Here is a 20,154-nt window from a genome sequence, read left to right on the forward strand (position 1 = left end):
ATAGACTGCCTCAGAACACTATCTATTGGAAATAATAACCTGTGGCAAGCAAAGCTGAGTGAGCCACCGTGCCTGAAACATGGAGAGCAAAGCAAGCCCACAAGAGTGCGCATTTTAATGTTCTGAACAAGTTTAATGATGTTCTGAAGCAGCTTAGTTATGCTAAGCCAAGGGGTCCCATGTTCCGAACTTTAACCACTGTTCTAGAATCCGAATGTGTGCATGTGATGTAGGATGCACCCCAGAACCTTACAGTAGACATCAGGACCCATTAGCCTGTATCATACACCGCTCAGATTTACCAGTGAGGTGTTTTCTGTCTCTAACACGGCGGCACTGCGATGGCAGCGATATAACCCATATAAAATACGTGGTTTGAGGATAAACCAGTACGGTGACCTACCCTCAATAATAAGTTTATAGGAGATGTACAGTAGACAAGTCTCCGATATCGCACAGGCTGTAACCCCCACCGGTGAGCCGCCTCTGCTGCAGCAGGGATTACGGCTCGGCGTTAGGCGGCAGACACCGGCGGTGTTCAGCATGGCTGAGGCTCCGCTATACTTTACCACTGCCCCCTGTATCACCTCACCTGCCCCGTGTCGACGCCCGCAGCAGCTTGGTAACAGATAACACAGTAACACACACAGTACAGTCAGTATACAGACGTCAGTTCAAACGTATGGCGCCGTGTCTTGCGATTGGCTAGATAAGCAAAGTCACGTGATTGAAACGAAGGAATGATACACATATGACCCGGAAGTTATTGCATGTGGGTTGTCGTCATGTAGAGCCATGTTTGTTGTGGTACGGTAGACTGCGCTGTGCTCTTTTGTGTATATTTATAAAAACGTGATGTGGTCGCTCGGTGTGGGAGGGGGATCATGGTGGGTTTTCTTTGAGTACACTACGTGTCGAATGCCGATATATGGCTGCTTGTATCACATTTAATGGTAAACACATCTTTATGGTGGGTGTATGTGTGGGAAATTAATTTGCAAAATGTGTTAATGATGATGTTATTACCAAATATGAGGAAACAGAAACAAAGTAGCTATCTGAACGTTTGTGTTGTTTAAGTGGCTGCTTTTTATTCAGGAGTTACTAAAAGGAATGGGGATATTTAGTTGGGCACAACACAGTTTTTATTGAGGTAAAAAGCCTTACAGACCTTGCGTTCTGCGGGCATTGTGCATGCCACTCTTTTCAAGATACAGTAGAAGCTAACACTAATAAAATTAGTTCATTGTTTGTGGGCTTGATGACAATAAACAAACTGCTGACAAGGATTTAATGCTAAACTTGATATAATTTTTTATTACCAGTTTCTTATATAGCTCTGCTCAGCATATTACATTGCGCTATACAATTTGAACAGTAATAACACAAAACTGCGTAATAACAGACAGACATAGAGGTAGGAAGGCGAAAGCAAAAAGATAGATTGTCACAGTTGCGCACAGTGGCTGCTACTATTAGTGAATGGAATGGCTGCTACTTGTCAGGGCCGAGTGTTTTTGTGAATCCGTTAACCCTGGACCAACCAAAGGTGTAGGTGCTGTGGTATGATGTAAACAGGTCGGACGAAGAAAGTTCTGTTTCATATATTTATTAAAGGCAACAATTCCAGTAAGGAGTTAAATGACAATTATTAGTCACCATATATATATTGACGTATTGCAATGAATGGTATACTGATAAGCAGGAACAGTCTTAAGGATGTATTGAAGAAATGTTCATACAACTTAGTTTACTGTAAACAGGCTTGTGAATGAAGAATTGTCCAAATGAAGCAATGATTGGTGCCAAACTGTAAGGAGTGTTAACTGGAAATTGTAGACCTAAATGAATAACTGTAGAGACTTGTACTGAAGCTTACAGGTTAAACTGGAAGGCTGTGGAGAATTGTCCTTGCTTGCAGCAACAATGAAAATACAATACTGAATGAATACTTACAAGTTGTGAAGATAACACTTGAAGCACTGTGAAACTGCAGCAGACGACAATGGTAAAGAATGAGTTAAACTGGATAATGAGAGAACGAGAACCAGGATGAAGTGGAAACTTCCACAGACTGTGATTATAGCAGGCAGTCACTGAATAAAGAAACCTCACATAGGACTCCGGGGATTCCACTTGTTGCCACTTGGAGAGCGATTAACTGACAGCACAGCAGGGAGCTGGTGGATTTCTTGCAATGAAGGCTGCAGGTAGACCTCTGGGAGCGTAGGCGATATCAGGACCACTGGAACTACACAGGATATCACGGAGAGAGCACATAACTAGGGCATAGAACAAAGCACTGGCTCAGAGTAACATTCCCAGTCTACTTAAAGGCAGCACAAGCACGGGATTGGATAACACTTACCCACAGGTGTTTCACAAGTGCTCTCAGGTGCTCATTTGGTCTCCAACATGGCCGCCTCCTATACTGCAGACACACAGCGGCGCCTTCGGCCATTCGGTCCCCGCACTCCCGGCTCCCAGAACCTGCATCACCTCTGCAGCTGACCACGACACATCCCCACACGGCCGCACAGCACCATGCCGGCAACGGACGGACCCCAAAACCTGCAGTGGTAAGTAATTGGTTCGTGACACTACTATTAGTGAATGGATGGCACATCACCCGTAGTCCAAACCAGTACAGATGATGTAATGGCAGTAAGGATGGTGTAATGGTTAGCATTATTGCCTCACAGCACTGAGGTCAAGGGTTCAATTTCCACCATGGCTCTAACTGTGTGGAGTTTGTATTCTCCCCGTACTTGCGTGGGTTTCCTCCGGGTACTCTGGTTTCCTCCCACAATCCAAAAATAAACAGGTAGGTTAATTGGATCCCAACAAAAATTAACCCTAGTGTGAATGTGTGTGGGTACATGTGGTAGGGAATATAGATTGTAAGCTCCACTGGGGCAGGGACTGATGTGACTGGCGAAGTATTCTCTGTAAAGCGCTGCGGAATATGTGTGCGCTATATAAATAACTGGTAATAAATAAATAATTAAACAGCATGTGAAAGAAAAGAAGGAACCACCACACAACTAACGCACACAAATTATACTTCTATATAGAAACTAGACCGATCTTGAGATTTTATACACTTATCAGTGATTTTTGAGATCTCAAAGAGAAATAAAATACAATAGTGTAATACTATCACAATACTTCAAATTGAATATTATCAGTGGAAACTCGTACCCTTGGAAATATCTATCAGGTTAATGGGAGCGGAGATGACTGTAGGAGGATTTCTCAAGATGGTATCTTCTGTCCGTTCCTTTGCTGATAGGTCCTCCGGGTTTACATGTGAACATGAAAGATCACTACCATAGTGTAAACCTGTAAAATGGATTTATTACAAGAAAAGACAAGATAAAAATTAGCCTCCCACCAGTGGCGGTTCTTGCCACGGGCAAGCGGTACTTTTGCCCGGGGCGCCGCCTTCCGGAGGGCGCCGGCGCCATCCGGAGGGCGCCGCACCAGGGCAAGATCCGCCACTGTGCCCCCCGTAGTGCCCTGCTGTGCCCCCCCCGCTTTGAAGGGAACCAGACGCGTAGCGTCTAGTTTCCCTTCATGGAGAGGACCTTAGTTGTGCGGTGCGCGATGACGTCATCGCGCACCGCACAGCAAAGGTCCTCTCCATGAAGGGAAACTAGACGCTACGGTCTAGTTTCCCTTCGTTTAGAGGACCTTTGCTGTGCGATGCGCGATGACGTCATCGCGCACAGCATAGTGGCACAGGCATTAGGGGTCATAATTGACCTCTAGTGTCTATGCTGTTCTATGGGAGAGACGTAATAACGTCTCTCCCATAGATCGAAGAGAACAGAAGAGAGGAGGAGAGGAGAAGAGCGGCGCCGCCGGCGGAGGGCGTCTGGATCAGGAACGGGGATGGTAAGTATACTTTTATTTTTTCTTTCAGCGCGCTGACCACGCCCCCAATCGAAGCCACGCCCCCCATATTTTGCCCGGGGCGCCACAAATCATAGAACCGGCCCTGCCTCCCACCATAAAAGGTGGTCTACTGCAAGCAGGTAGACAAATACAGTTTTAAGAACATTGCCCAGATGACATATAGCAACCATTCAGACTCCTACCAGATGGAATGGTCTACCAAAGAAAAGTAGACAATAGCGCAGGAGTACAGGGAAAAACCTCAGGCGTCCCTGGAGATGGATCCTTTGTTCTGGATACTAGTCCTAAGTCTGCATGGCCCCTCCTTACCAACGCATTTCCATACACTGTTTACCTTTTTCAAGGTATGAGGAGGAAGTGCTCTAACAGGGAATTTATACCCCTCTCAATATACCTCCGGAAATCCCTAACGTTAGACATGGATCAACTATGCTGTCCCTATTGCTATCCATAGAGTGTTCCAACTCCCCTCCGGAAAGTCTGTATCACAAACAGGAGAGGATCCAACACGTCACTATTTAATTTGCGGACATTTCCGACAGGTTTTTGCCCGTTTACGACAACACACAGGACATGGTTTTGCCCATTAGAGAAAAATGTTGCTGCTGCGATCAGGTCTTATTTAGGCCTTTATTTTTACACACATACAGATTTACAGACAAAGCACAACTGAACTTTGGCATGAGAAAGAGCCATGGTCGCTGCATTGTAGCACTTTGTATAAATATTCTGACTCATTTGCACACGTACAAATGTCTCATCAAATTGATCAATGTAATCTAGCAGTGTAGTTTTGTCATTTCTAGTTGTTTTATAGTTGAGAATAAAGTGCACACTGGGAGCGGAACAGATGCTCGGCGCAGCCAAGTCGCACAGACCTTGCGAGCCAAGAGTAGCCGTTTTGCACAATTGAAGCCATAGCCTATGAGGACAGACCTGTAGGATAGTAAAGAGATTATTTCAAACATTTTTGCAGACAAAAGAATTAATATTTTGCAGAAATAAATTAAACTGTTCAACCTGTCTTATATTACAATGTCAGCTCTGGATTGTTGGCCTTTAAAGAGCACATTCAAAAGTGCGTACAATAAGTTCATAGAAGCACATAAAAAAGTAGGTACATTCAACGCAGAATAGAATGACTGTAAAATGATGACTTTCAGAAACAATTTGCATATACTGAAGTACAACAACATATATTTATTGATTCTGCCATTCAAATTCTACCTAAAACTTTCTTGCAGTTAAAAGATGGCTAAATCAAATTTGATGTCATATGTTCAGAGTTTATGAGCCACTTAAAATGTACCTGTGTTGTCCTGGTGAGTTGAATTTCATATCTGAGAATAATGTAATCAGTATTATTGAAAATATGATATTAAATGACAAAATCCAATTATCGCCAGCGAGCTACTGATGTTTATTTGTTTTATGTGCAAATATAGTACACGTTCAAGTGGAAGAAAATATCTGTCATTTTTAATAAACAGAACTACATATCGTGCAAAACACTGAGAGGTTCATGTAGGGTTGGATGCAATTTACACCAAAAATATAGGTGTAAATTGCACCTATATAAAAAAAGCAATTTGGTAATGTCAAGATCAGCATACACTATCTTAATATATCTATGATAGTGCATGTTGAGTAAAATCCATTTTTTCAAAATTTTTGTAAATAGCATAACATGCGCTAATAGCATTAAATTGGGCAGCACAGATAGTGTAATGGTTAGCATTACTGCCTCACAGCGCTGAGGTCATGGGTTCAATTCCCACCTTGGCCCTAACTGTGTGGAGTTTGTCCCTGTGCTTGCGTGGGTTTCTTCCGGGTACTCCAGTTTTGTGTGTGTGTGTGTGTGTGTACATTTGGAAGGAATATACTGTAGATTGTAAGCTCCACTGGGGCAGGGACTGATGTGAATGGCCAAATACTCTCTGTAAAGTGCAGCGTAATATATGTGCGCTATATAAAATAACTGGTAATAAATATATTTTCTCTTACGTCCTAGAAGATGCTGGGGTCCACATTAGTACCATGGGGTATAGACGGCTCCACTAGGAGCCATTGGCACTTTAAGAGTTTAACAGTGTGGGCTGGTTCCTCCCTCTATGCCCCTCCTACCAGACTCAGTTTAGAAAATGTGCCCGGAGGAGCCGGTCACAGCTAGGGGAGCTCCATAGGAGTTTTTCTAGTTTTATTATTTTTCTTAGAGTTAGGCACAGAGAGGCTGCTGACAACAGCCTCCCTGCTTCGTAGGACTTAGGGGGGAGTAGTGTCCAACCCTGAGAGGTTAATGGCCACTATCTCCGCCGACAGGACACTGAGCTCCTGAGGGTGATGATCGTTAGCCGCCCCAGGCGACCGCTCACTCCCGCAGCATGCCACCACCCCCTTACAGAGCCAGAAGATTTCGGTGGCGATTAAGTCACCGCCCCCCCTGGCAAGCGGGGAGCCGGTGTGAAGATGGCGGCAACAGGGTAGGGAGCGCAGTACTAACTGCACTCCAGGGCTCAGCAGTACATAGTGCGGCGCTGTGAGGGGCGCCCTGAGCCGGGTGGTCTTCACTATGCCGAATGTCGGGATCCCGGCGCACAGTATACCGGCGCCGGAATCCCGCCACCCGGCATACCGACATATATTCTCCCTCGTGGCGAGCGCAGCGAGCCCGCAAGGGGCTCATTTGCGCTCGCCACACTGTCGGTATGCCGGCGGTCGGACTCCCGGCGCCGGTATGCTGGTCGCCCGGCCGCCGGCATACCATACTACACCCCCCTGAGCCAGCGCCTATACTGTACACTGGCTAACAAGCCTGTCAGGGTCCCTGGATCACTGCCAGCAGACATCCTGAGGCCAGTATAATAAAATGAAGAGCGGGAAGCAGCACCATGTTCGGGGTTGGAGCTTCTCAGAGTGGACCCAGCAGCGTTCAGCGCCATTTTCCTGCCTGCAGTTCCTGTACACAGACACTGACAGGGAGACCTGTCCCGTGCAACTCCAGCTATCCTGTGTGGCACCAGGGGGTTGTAGAAGGGCGGAGGGGGGCTATGTAAAGTCTGTGTAGTCTATTAAGGTACACAGTTAGCGCTGGTAGTTTTATTAGCTCTACCTCAGAATGTGCTGTGTATGGGTTGGCTCCAATCTCTGTGTCTCTCTGTGGCATACTTTGGGGTAAACTGTGTCTAACGTGTGTGTGTGTGTGTGTGTGTGTGTGTGTGTGTGTGTGTGTGTGTGTGTGTGTGTGTGTGTGTGTGTGTGTGTGTGTGTGTGTGTGTGTGTGTGTTAATATCTCCCATAGCCATGTCTGGGAACTCTGTGTCATATGCTGCAGAAGATGATTCCTCTCAGGAGGAATCCATTCCATGTACTCAGGAATGTAATGCCTTGTCTCAGATCTCTATTGTTGAGCCTGAGTGGTTAACTTCTATCAAAGGAATGATCTCTCAGATCTCTACTAGGGTAGTTAATACTGAGACTGAAACTCAGGTGTTGAAGTCTATGGCAGTTTGGTCAGGCTCTGTTCCTATTCCTGCAAAATCCCCTAGCATGTTCCCACGGAAACGTGCACTTGCCCAAATTATGCAAGATGACACGGATACCAACTCTGATACTGCAGACGGTGATGGGGATGTGCTGAGGGGGGCGACATCCCTTGCTAAAGGCATGCAGCTCATGATTGAGGCCATTAGAGATGTGTTAAACATTACTGACACGCCACCTGAGCAGGTTGAGGAGGCTTACTTCACTGACAATAAGAAAGCCTCGCTAACCTTCCCTGCATCTAAAGAATTAAACAATTGATAAAGCCTACTGATTTATCCTATATTAAACACTCAAAAAGGTTAAGAGACTCAGTACGCTATTGGAGTATGTGGTACCGTAAGGGTACGCACTTAGCGTAGCAGATGCTTAGCCGTGGACGAGACGCACGAGCGGCACGTTCGCTCACGGCTTAATGCGTAGAGGCAAGCACGCTATAGGCTGCCGACTACCGTAATGATACGCTACCAGCGTAGCGGACGCTCGAGACCACGAGGAGATCACAAGCGGCGCTGACGCTCACAGAATTAAACCTTAATAACTATACCATAAGTAATGTACTTATACTGTAAACCTTTATGCAGTGATAAGGTGTAAATGTAACGCAGTGTAACCTTGTTAGTTTAAAGGCTGTATGAGCGTCCGTGACGCTCTGAGAACACTTAGCTTTATAATAAACACTCAAATACCGGTCTAAGGTTCTAACACCTTTTAAGGGAGAGAATGAACGTTCAATTGCAAAAGGATACACAGTACAATTTATACACTACCAAACTAACATAAACACCTAACAGAATTACTACACGTTAACATACAATAGTGACACAATTACATTTAAGGGGAAAGAGAGAGGGAATGGCTTACAACATTAATAGGAGGTAAAATGGTTGCAGAGAACTTACGCACAAGGGGAAACAATCGCATGCGCCTTCCTGGATATCCAGCTCCCGATTATCAGTGATGAGAACCGTTGAGTAGAGTGGAGCTGGCCCAGGTCGGCTTGTCTTTATATACACTACACACAGTACAGTACAATGGTCCCTACATTCTTATTGTTCATTGGACACAGGAATCCATCTCCGCATTATAACAAAAGGTCATAGGTTGGTTCATACAGGTGGGCTGTGACTATTTCAAACTGTTCAGGTGGGAGGGAAACTCAGGTTTCCCGCCGCATGGGTAATAAACTGCAAATATAGCAAATGTCCATAAACTTCTTATAGTCATAACTATACGCACGAGCGATTAATCCGTTTCTAACCAACACCGGAATATTGCTAATTATATACTCTTCCGATGGATACTAAACACCACTGTGTAACCCCTGTCTGACCCTTCGTATCAAACAAAGAGGGATCTCTTTGTCTCTGAACATACTACATTAACTAAACTTTCAGATTCTATCAAAGGGACCATAATCTACAAAATACGTTATATGACTAAAATATGTAACGATTGAGTCGCCCGCTAGACGCACACAAACTCTACCGTAAATGCGCATACCGTGCGCCTGCGAGTGCACGCGACTGCGAGTATACGCACGCACCTCCCGGGGTCATGCACGTGCAGTGGGCACACGCATGAGGTGAATATATGGCAATGTGCAGCGTGATATTTTTCTGACTTTGACACAGTATATTTGAAAAATCCTGGGAAAACCCGGAGAAAAAATTCCAGCTCCCAAAAAGGGTTCTGGTTGCTTTTCCCTTCCCTGAGGAGGATAGCAAAAAATGGGAAAACCCACCCATTGTTGACGCATCTGTCTCCAGACTGTCTAAAAAGGTGGTTTTACCTGTCCCTGGATCTACTGCGTTAAAAGAACCAGCTGATCGTAAGATTGACACTACGCTCAAATCCATTTACACTGCTTCAGGAGTGGCATTAAGGCCCACTATTGCCTGTGCATGGATTTCTAAAGCCATAGTAAAGTGGTCAGGCACATTACTAGAGGATTTGGGTACAATGGATTGAAGTGACATTGAGTGGTTTTTACATAACATACAGGATTCTGCGGGGTTCATGGTGGAATCCATGAAGGACCTTGGTACGCCGACTGCGTGGATATCTTCCATGTTGGTATCAGCTCGCAGGGGACTCTGGCTACACCAGTGGTCTGCAGACGCGGAGTCCAGGAGTAGTGTGGGGAACCTACCCAACACTGGTCAGGCTCTATTTGGGGAAGCATTGGATGCGTGGATTTCCACATCAACCGCAGGTAAGTCACCTTTCCTTCCCTCTGCTACACCTTCTACACAGAAACCACTTTCTTCAGCTGCTTCGCAGTCCTTTCGGACCGCTAAGGCAAAAAAGTTCAAGCTTCCTACCACCTTCTTTAGAGGTGGTCGTGCGAAATCCAGAAAGCCTGCTTCCACAGGCTCCTAGCACCAGAAACCTGCTTCTGGTTCATCAAAATCCTCAGCATGATGATGGACCGCACAGCCTGGAGGAAGAGTTGGGTACGAAACTCAGGCGTTTCAGGCACGTCTTAGTGTTGTCCGGCCTGGATCCCTGGTACAGGATAATGTGTCCCAGGAGTACAGACTGGAGTTTCAAGAACTCCTGCCTCACCAATTCTTCAAATCAGGCTTGCCAGCCTTGCTGACAGGGCTATCATACAGGAAGCCATTCTAAAATTGGAAAAGTCACAGATCATTGTTCCAATTCCACCTCATATGCAAAGGAAGGGTTATTATTCGAACTTTTTCTTGGTACCGAAACCGGATGGTTCGGTCAGACCAATTTTTAACTTGAAATCGCTGAACCCTCATCTGAAGGTGTTCAAATTCAAAATGGAGTCTCTCAGGGCAGTGATCTCAGGTCTGGAGGAGGGAGAGTTTCTGGTATCCCTGAATATCAAGGATGCGTACCTCCACATTCCGATTTGGCTGCCACACCAGGATTATCTCAGATGTGCAATGTTAGACAGTCACTATCAATTTCAGGCGTTGCCATTCGGCCTTTCCACAACACCAAGAGTGTTCACCAAGGTGATGGCAGAGATGATGGTTCTCCTCCGCAGACAGGGGATGAACTTAATTCCATATCTGGACAATCTGCTGATAAAGGCATAGTCCAGGGAGATGTTGTTGCAGTCCATTGTTCTCACGACTCATCTGCTCAAGGAACACGGTTGGATCCTGAATCTTCCAAAATCACATTTGGAGCCGACAAGGAGATTGTCTTTTCTGGGAATGATCCTCGACACGGAAGTGCAGAGGGTGTATCTGCCAGATGAGAACGCATTGGTTATACAAACAATGGTCCAGGATGTCCTGAAGCCAGCCCGGGTATCGGTTCATCAGTGCATTCGCCTTCTGGGAAAGATAGTTGCCTTTTACGAGACTCTATAGTACGGAAGGTTTCATGCTCGGCCCTTCCAACTGGATCTCCTGGACAAGTGGTCGGGATCTCATCTACACATGCACCAGAGGATACGTCTGTCGCCGAAAGCCAGGATTTCACTCCTCTGGTGGCTGCAAATACATCACCTTCTGGAGGGCCGCAGGTTCGGGATTCAGGACTGGATCCTCCTAACCACGGATGCAAGTCCCCGGGGCTGGGGCGCAGTCACTCAAGGAGAAACCTTCCAAGGAAGGTGGTCAAGCATGGAATCCAGTCTTCCAATAAATATTCTGGAACTAAGAGCCATCTACAATGGTCTTCTCCAAGCGGCTCATGGCCTACATAAACTGACAGGGCGGAACAAAGAGCAGAGCTGCAATGTCAGAGGTAACAAGAATCCTCCTCTGGGCAGAAGAGCACGCGTTGGTGCTGTCAGCAATCTTCCGGGAGTAGACAACTGAGAAAGCGGACTTCTTCAGCAGACACGATCTCCATCTGGGAGAGTGGGGCCTCCATCTGGAGGTGTTTACGGAGGTGACAGATCTTTGGGGTGCACCTCAAATAGACATGATGGCCTCCCGTCTCAACAAGACGCTTCGGAGGTATTGTTCTAGGTCAAGGGACCTGCAAGCCGTGGCAGTGGACGCCCTGGTGTCTCCGTGGGTTTTCCAGTCGTTGTATGTGTTTCCTCCACTTCCACTCATTCCAAGAGTTCTAAAACTCATATGGAGAACAAGAGTTCAGGCAATTCTTATTGCTCCAGACTGGCCAAGAAGGGCTTGGTACGCGGATCTTCTGGGTCTTCTGCTGGAAGATCCAACGCCTCTTCCTCTTCAGGAGGACCTACTGCAACAGGGGCCATTCACTTATCAAGACTTACCGCGGCTATGTTTGACAGCATGGAAGTTGAACGCCGGATATTAGATCGGAAGGGCATTCCGAACAAGATTATTCCTACCCTGATACAGGCTAGGAAAGGAGTAACGTCTAAACATTACTATCGCATTTGGAAAAAGTATGTCTCTTGGTGTGAATTCAAGAAGTTTCCTACGGTGGAGTTTCAACTGGAAGGGTTTCTACTCTTCCTGCAAGCAGGTGTGAATATGGGCCTGAGGTTGGGATCCGTAAAGGTCCAGATTTCGTCCCTATTCATTTTCTTCCAGAAACAACTGGCTTCCCTCCCTGAGGTTCAGACTTTATTGAAAGGGGTTCTGTACATCCAGCCTCCCTTTGTGCTACCTACGGCACCCTGGGATCTTAACATGGTGTTACAGTTCCTCTAATCAGATTGGTTCGAGCCTCTACAGGAGGTTGAGGTCAAGTTTCTCACATGGAAGGCTGTCACTTTGTTGGCCTTAGCTGCTGCTAGACGTGTGTCGGAGTTGGGGGCTTTGTCATGCAAGAGCCCCTACTTGATCTTCCATGAAGATAGAGCTGAGCTCTGGACACGTCAGCAGTTTCTTCCTAAGGTTGTGTCGGCTTTTCATATCAATCAGCCTATTGTGGTGCCAGTTGCTACTGACTCCTCAATTACATCAAAGTCCTTGGATGTTGTAAAGGCTCTGAAAATCTATGTGAAGAGGACTGCTTGTCACAAAAAATTTAGCACAGCTACAATCAGGCACTCAGACATGCGGGGGGATAGCCCAGCACAGGGCTAGTCCGCCCCGCATGTCAGTGCCGCCCCCCCACCCGCAGAAGTGCAAAAGCATCGCACAGCGGTGATGCTTTTGCATTTCAGGAGTACCTCCAAGCCAGCGCAGCTCCTGCGGCTGGCCGGGAGAACCTCTTCGCTGCCCTGGTCGCAGCGGCTGCGTGTGACGTCATGCAGCGGCCCGCCCCCCCCCCCCCCCCCCAAAGGTCCGGCTACGCACCCTAATGCCGCTGTGCAGCCCCCTCCCGCCCAACGACTGTTAATCAGGCAGAAGCGATCGCTAGGCAACGACAGCCCTCGGCCATATGGCATGTGCCATGCGCAGTTCTGACCCGATCGCACAGCTGCGAACCAATGCAGCGTGCGATCGGGTCGGAATGACCCCCATTGCACAGAGGTTTTCGATTCTCACGCATGGCACTCCCATACAATAAGTCAGGGTGGTTATATGTGATCATTTTGCCACTGCACTGTTACATATTCTGTAGTCTAATGTGAGTATCCATCCCTATTCCGTGTTGCACAGATCTCTGCAACTACACCACCTCCATCCCTCCAACCATTACAAGTTATCATTATTATTGGCACTTACACCTACCACATGATAGATGCAAGAGAAATATGACTGAAATAGGTGTGCACTCGGCATGCACATGAGAATATGGTGTAACTCTGACTACAGTATACTGTAGCTACAATATGGTGCAACTCTGGCTGCACAATATGAGATGCCCTGTTGCCACCCAGAAAAGCCCAGTAGAAGGACAAATGGAAATGACCAAGATGCGTCCAACTCTGCATCACTTAGAAATAAGCATAGATCAGTACTGTATGTTCACTGCAGCGTATGCATAGTATGCAGAAAAATGCTAGATGCATCCGCATTTCAGCTTGCATGCAACTCAGAATGAGATCCATTGCATTATGGGTCTAATTCAGTAAGGATTGCAAATTCTGCTAATTAGCAGAATTTGCAGTCCTTTTCCTAGCATTCTGGGGCCGCTCATTGCAGGGCAAGGCCGTCCAGCATGCTGACCGCCGCCTCCCCCCATGATGTAGCAGAAATTGCGATCGCCTCGCAATTTCTGCTTCATCATAGAAATTAGTGGAGCATCCTGCCGGCGCAGCTTAGCTGCGCCCGCAGGAGGCCCACCACCATGTTCGCGATCGCGGCGGCTGCATGTGATGTCACACCCCCGACGCCCCCATTCGCGCCGCACTGCCCCCGTTCGTCAGGCATCCGCCCAAGCAACGCTCCGTCTTCTCCCTGGAAATGGAGCATTGCCTGCCCCGTGACCGCCTCTGATTGACAGACAGAGGCAATCGCATTTTCTGCGGCCCCTCCGCAGCTCTATCTTTTTCTCAATAATTCCGGTTGGATCGCACACTGCGATCCAACCTGAATTAGGCCCTATATTATTAATATTAATAACAATATTAATAATAAACTTTATTTTTAGGGCAACACAAAGGGTCCATAGCATATTACAGATAATATATACAGATAAAGTGAAACATAAACAGGAAATAAAGTGTGAAACATAGCAATGACAGAATATAAAGTGGAGAACATTACAATATTGAAAAGCTAGATAATTAACAAAAAGTTTTGCAAAAACACACTGACCCCTGTAGAAAATTAAAAAAAAAAACATCCACAGAATAAAACACACACAGTTGCCCCACAAAGTTATCCCTACAGAAAAACTGAAAACACATTGGCCCCCACAGGATAAAAAATAGAAACACATTGGCCCCCACAAAAAAGCAAATAATTAAAAATGGGGTGGATAGTGTTTGTCCCTTGGTTGGGGGGTACTGTGTCTAGGGAGCTGACACACAAACACAGACAGAAGCTGGCACTGATGCTGACACAAATACAGACACAGACAGTGTCACCTTCCAATGATTGGCCTCTCCCAATGGATTGACTCCTCTTTTCATCAGGAGGGCCACTGCCTTGATCTAGTATTCACCAGACTATGGGGGTCATTCCGAGTTGATCGCTCGTTGCCGATTTTCGCAACGGAGCGATTAAGGCAAAAATGCGCATGCACATGGTACGCAGTGCGCATGCGCTAAGTATTTTAGCACAAAACTTAGTAGATTTACTCACGTCCGAACGAAGAATTTTCCTCGTTGAAGTGATCGGAGTGTGATTGACAGGAAGTGGGTGTTTCTGGGCGGAAACTGGACGTTTTCTGGGCGTGTGCGGAAAAACGCTGGCGTGCCAGGATAAAACGCGGGAGTGTCTGGAGAAACGGGGGAGTGGCTGGCCGAACGCAAGGCGTGTTTGTGACGTCAAACCAGGAACGAAACGGCCTGAACTGATCGCAGTGTAGGAGTAAGTCTCGAGCTACTCAGAAACTGCTAAGAATTTTCTATTCGCAATTCTGCTAATCTTTCGTTCGCTATTCTGCTATGCTAAGATACACTCCCAGAAGGCGGCGGCCTAGCGTGTGCAATGCTGCTAAAATCTGCTAGCGAGCGAACAACTCGGAATGACCCCCTATGCTCCGTCTCTGAACTCACTAACACTCCTTTCCCCCTCTCAGATCAAATCTTATCACCTGCATGTTCTCCCCCGTTAGTTCAAACTCTGTGTTGCTGAAGTCCTCCAATCCTGCTCAAACCCGCAGAAATATTAACACAATTAATCTTCAAGAACTTTCCACTTCACTCCCAACAACTGCTTTCACCTATTTCTGCATTCACCTCTCCTGAGATGGCTGTATCACACCTGAACGAGACTCTAGAACTAGCCCTTGATGAAGTGGCTCCAGCTACCCATCACACTCCACGTAGGCCTAGAGGTCAACCATGGCACTCCAAATTAACAGGGCAACTACAAAAACTCACGCGAAAACTTGAACGTCAGTGGCGTAAATCTCATATTTCAAGTGACTTCCTCACATATAAGACTGTCTACCACTCTTATAGCAATGCCCTGGACACTGCCAAACAAACAAATTTCCAAACTCTTAGCTCTGCTCAAGCCTCTAACCCCAAACGACTCTTTAATACATTTAAATCACTTCTGAATCCTCCCTCACCTGCCCCACCAGCCACTATCAAGGCACAGGATCTTGCTTCCTACTTCAAGGAGAAGATTGATAAGATCCGAGATGAAATGGTATGCTCTTCAGCAGCCAGTGACCTGATCCGTTCTTTACCTGAACCCTCTGGCACTCTCTCTTCATTTGATCCCACAAATGAAGATGAAGTATCATTACTCTTCTCATCCTGCTTCTCTATTACCTCTCCTCTTGATCCTTTACCATCACAAATAAGTAAAGCTCTGTCTCTGGTGCTCATCCCAACCTTAACTAACATCTGCAATCTCTCTCTCTCTACTAGTATTTTTCCTTCACTCTTCAAGCATGCAGTGATTACTGACATTTAAAAAAAAAAAAATTCTGACCCTAACGCTCTCACAATCTACCGCCCTATCTCTCTGCTCCCTTTTCTCTCTAAGCTACTTTAGGCAAGCATATCAAATTCCAAAACCGCCCACATTACTTTCATAAACCTTCCTATCAAATTGCATCCACTCTGCACAGTCCACACATATCCTCACATGTCTTCTCATTCTTCACTTTCCCTTCCTCTCAAACCCGGTAAATCATTGCTGTTTGACCATAACATACAGCCCACCAAGAACCTTTACAATCTGGCAGACAACTATGCAATAGATAGCACCGTTCCTTGTATATACATGCCTAATTCCCTATAGATTGTAAGCTTGCGAGCAGGTCCTTCCTACCTCTGTGACTGTTGTTATCACCCAGTTTTGTTATATCATTGTTATTTCCAATTGTAAAGCGCAACGGAATTTGCTGTTGCTTTATAATTTGCTGTTGCTTTATAAGAAACTGTTAATAAATAAATAAATGTATGTACCTTTCGTCCCCACATGCAGCCGCCAGGTGGGAGTGTGGAGGGGGGTAGCACAGTGCAAGCCACAACTGCCGGGTGGGAGAGCAGGGGGCACAGTGTAAGTCACTGATGCTGGGTCGGATCCGTGCATGATTCTCCAAACATGCCAGCCAAAAGCAGGTTTATTTGACAGTCTATTTCTGTACTGATTCCATGCTTTTACGGCAGTGTTTGGGTATTGGGGGTCATTCCGAGTTGATCGCTAGCTGCCGTTGTTCGCAGCGCAGCGATCAGGCTAAAAATCGGCATTTCTGCGCATGCGTATGGGCTGCAATGCGCATGCGCGTCGTACGGGTACAAAGCCCGTTGTGGTTGTGCATAGGTTCTAGTGAAGTTTTCCTTCGCACTGACGGCCGCAGGAAGATTGACAGGAAGGGGGCATTTCTGGGTGTCAACTGACGGTTTTCAGGGAGTGTTTGTAAAAATGCAGGCGTGTCTGAAAAAACGCAGGCGTGGCTGGGCGGGTGTATGACATCAAATCCGGACACGAATAGGGTGAAGTGATCGCAAGCGCTGAGTAGGTTCAGAGCTACTCTGAAACTGCACAAACTGTTTTTGCAGAGCTCGGCTGCACATGCGTTCGCACTTCTGCTAAGCCAAAATACACTCTCCAGTGGTCGGCGGCATAGCGTTTGCACGACTGCTAAACCTAGCTAGCGAGCGATCAACTCGGAATGACCTCCATTGTCGGCAATGATTGAGAATACGAATCCTTGGTAAATTCCCGTGTCTATGAAGTGTATGTGAAAAACCAACCATGGCCAAAATTTACTAATATTCGTGTTTGTGTCGGTTTGTGTAGTGTTTAAACTCGTCTTGTATCGGGTGCATTTTCATGCAACTTTTTGAAACTATATACGCCAAGTTACTAAGCATTCGAGTTTATTGTTTTCGTGTTTTCCGATGTCGATGCCAGTCGGGTTTTTTTGGCACATTTACGGCCGTCATTGTCGTACGTGTTTGTGTTGTTTTTGCTGGGGTTTTTTCTAAGTTAAACGCGGCAGGGTTTTTTTTTTCCCGCGTCCGCATTTTCACTTTTAGTTTCGGTTTTCATCCCCGTTCGTGATTGGTTGTGTTTCAGATGGTAGGAGTGTCTGTGCGCAACCATATAAATACGCCACAAACCGTCCGCACCTCGTGGGTTTAGTTAGTGGTGAGGAGAGAGGTTGTGCAGTGGAGTTTGGTGAGTAGTGTTTGTTTGGAGGAGTATTTTTTGCGAGTTCTGAGTGTTGTATTGTGTTTGAAAGTAGTTTTGTCATTCTTGTTGTCTTGTATTTTTTGGTTTTGTCTCAATTTTTGTCCTAGTTTTTTTTATTTATAGTCCCTTGTCAGTGTGTGTGTGTGTGTGTGTGTGATCAGTGTAGTGGTAGCGGAGGAGTGTTTTGTTTTGTCTTTTTTTCTGTGTTAATTGTTTAGTCACACAATTATGTGTGACTAAGGTGGCTGAGGTGAGTGAGGTGGAGGGTGTTAGTGAGGGGGAGGAGGTTGGTCAGGTGGAGGAGGTGAGTGTTAGTGAGGTTAGTGAGGTGGAGGAGGTTGGTGAGGTTGCTGCAGCAGCCTCAAGTGACAGTGATAGTGACAGTCAGACAGCTCCGCAGCCACGCACCACTACTAAGACTGGGCGGAATGTCAAGTTTAGTTATGCAGAAAATGTGGCATTGGTGCGGGAGCTGATGAAGTATCAGCGGCAGCTATTTGGGCCTGAGTCCGCCAAGGTGCCAACACGGAAGAAGACGGTGTTGTGGGCGAAAGTAGTTGCTGCTGTAAATAGTGAGGGGGTGGTGAAGCGGACTGAGGACACGTGCCGCAAACGGTACTATGACATAAAGCGACGTGTCAAGTCCAAAATGGCCAAGCAGCCGAAGTCGGCTCGCAAAACCAATGGTGGTGGTCCGCCCTTTATTGCCACATATCTGGACTATGAGGAGCCCATGCGGACTATAATCCCTCCAGAAGTAGTGTCTGCAACCCATGTCCGGGATTCCGATCGCCCCAGGAAGGATGGTGAGCATGTGTATTTGCCTTAACATTCTATGACATTACTTCTGGCTTACTGTATGTTTTAAATGTGTGTCATGTGACGTTGCATATTACTCCCATCTTCAAGTGTGCGTCATCAAATACATTGTTTTGGGTCATGTTTCATACAAAAGTCAATGTAACGTCTTACTTGCTTGTATGTCATGTGGTTTTTGGACAGTACATTTTCCATGTGTAGTTTGGACTTGGTGTGTCATTGAATTGTCCAGCAATAATGTTTTACTTTTGCACATTGTACATTTTGAAAGTTGGACTATGTTTTTTTATTCTGTTATCCATGTGCAATGTTTCCAAATCAGTGGTTGATATGTTAGAGGCTGGAGTAGTGCAAAGTGTTTTTGAAGGCAGTTACATGTGTAATTTCATTAGTACTCAATGTAATATTGTTTAAGTCAAGGCCACTATTTGCTGGTTCATTTTGAGTCTGTATTTGTACACTGACACAACAACTGCAGACTTAGTTACCTTACTGTTTTTTTTTTTGTTTTTGTTTTTTATTTTTGTTGGCCTCATAATGTGTTAATGTGTGTTTGGAGTGCCACATCACAGACCTATTTCTATATCGCATCTGTATTTTTTAATTTATTTTTTTCATTTTATTTGAAAATGAAGCTGTGTGTGTTTTGGCTTGTTAGTGTATGTTTTTGGAATTGTGTCCTATGTCTGTGTCCTGTATATGATTCCGTGTGTTGCACTTTCCATAGTGCATATGGCTATTGGACAATGTTTTGGGTTTGTTGTTGTGCTTTTTGTGTTTAATGTCCTTATTTTTAGATTCATAATAAAACATCCATTTTTTAAAGATGTAATGTTTATAAGCATAATGGGTGGATGTATTAACAATAGCATGAATAATTTTTATTTTTTTTGGATTTACAGTGTTGAAAAAAAGCAGTACTGGTTGTCCTACAGTCACTCCCATCACATCTGATGATGATGACGCTGCGGAAGCAGGTAAAGTGTCCATTGTAGTATAGGTTAGGTTTGTAAATGAATGGCCATAACAAAATGTCACTTTCAATACTAGGTCCATCCAAAGAAGTCTTAAGCAGCAGAAGGCGCTCTTCTGGAACATACCACAAAAAACATCTGCCAGCAAAGAAAGCAAGGTCTGATGTCCAGGGCCAACCACAGCAGGCTACCCCGCCACAAAGATTATCTACTGTTTGTTCAGTGCCCCCACTCCAAATTTTGGACACACCTCCAAGACGACAACCACACTCCCCTCATCTTGATTGTGAGTAACAAACTGTGATAACAATTAAAAATGTCAGATCTTTAAAAAAACCATTTACTTAAACTCATTAAGTCAATACCCATCAAAATGTGCTATACTTACCCAAGTCAGTAAAACATGAAATGGAAACCAAACAAAATGGCCTACACAACATCCAGTAAAGATATGTATGTCCACTTCTGCCATACAGTAGCACATTGTGTGGAAGATGCTGCAACAGAAACTCATGTGTAAGCTTTGCAAATAGTAAGGTTGTTAGAATCATTTACACATGTGTGCTTGTCCTAACATTGCCAACTGCATACAAAAACATTACTATGTTTTGGTTGGAGACACTATAAGGCAACACATTATGGATTACAATGTGTTTTTAGGCAGGAGTATGTCTGATGTACCATACAACTCATGTGTTTGCTTTCAGAATGAAGTAACCAGACACATTTGCCACAAACAGGCATATGTATGTATTTAAGTAATGAGTGATGCT

At 45.6% G+C, this 20,154-nt stretch overlaps 1 protein-coding gene across 3 annotated transcripts in view; it reads right to left on the reverse strand.

The window, feature by feature from the left end:
- Positions 1-20,154, reverse strand: part of SGO1 (shugoshin 1) — a 280,791-nt gene that overhangs the window by 207,319 nt on the left and 53,318 nt on the right. For 2 of the 3 annotated variants that reach the window (XM_063922203.1, XM_063922201.1), the window contains exon 1: positions 593-706. The exons of the other annotated variant lie outside the window; for it this stretch is intronic. The gene's annotated coding sequence lies outside the window, so the exon portion shown is untranslated. Of the gene's footprint in view, positions 1-592; positions 707-20,154 lie in introns of those variants that run through there. 3 annotated transcript variants of the gene reach the window in all.

The sequence above is a fragment of the Pseudophryne corroboree genome, chromosome 5 (genome assembly GCF_028390025.1).
Source record: "Pseudophryne corroboree isolate aPseCor3 chromosome 5, aPseCor3.hap2, whole genome shotgun sequence".
In the NCBI taxonomy this organism is placed as follows: Eukaryota; Metazoa; Chordata; class Amphibia; order Anura; family Myobatrachidae; genus Pseudophryne; species Pseudophryne corroboree.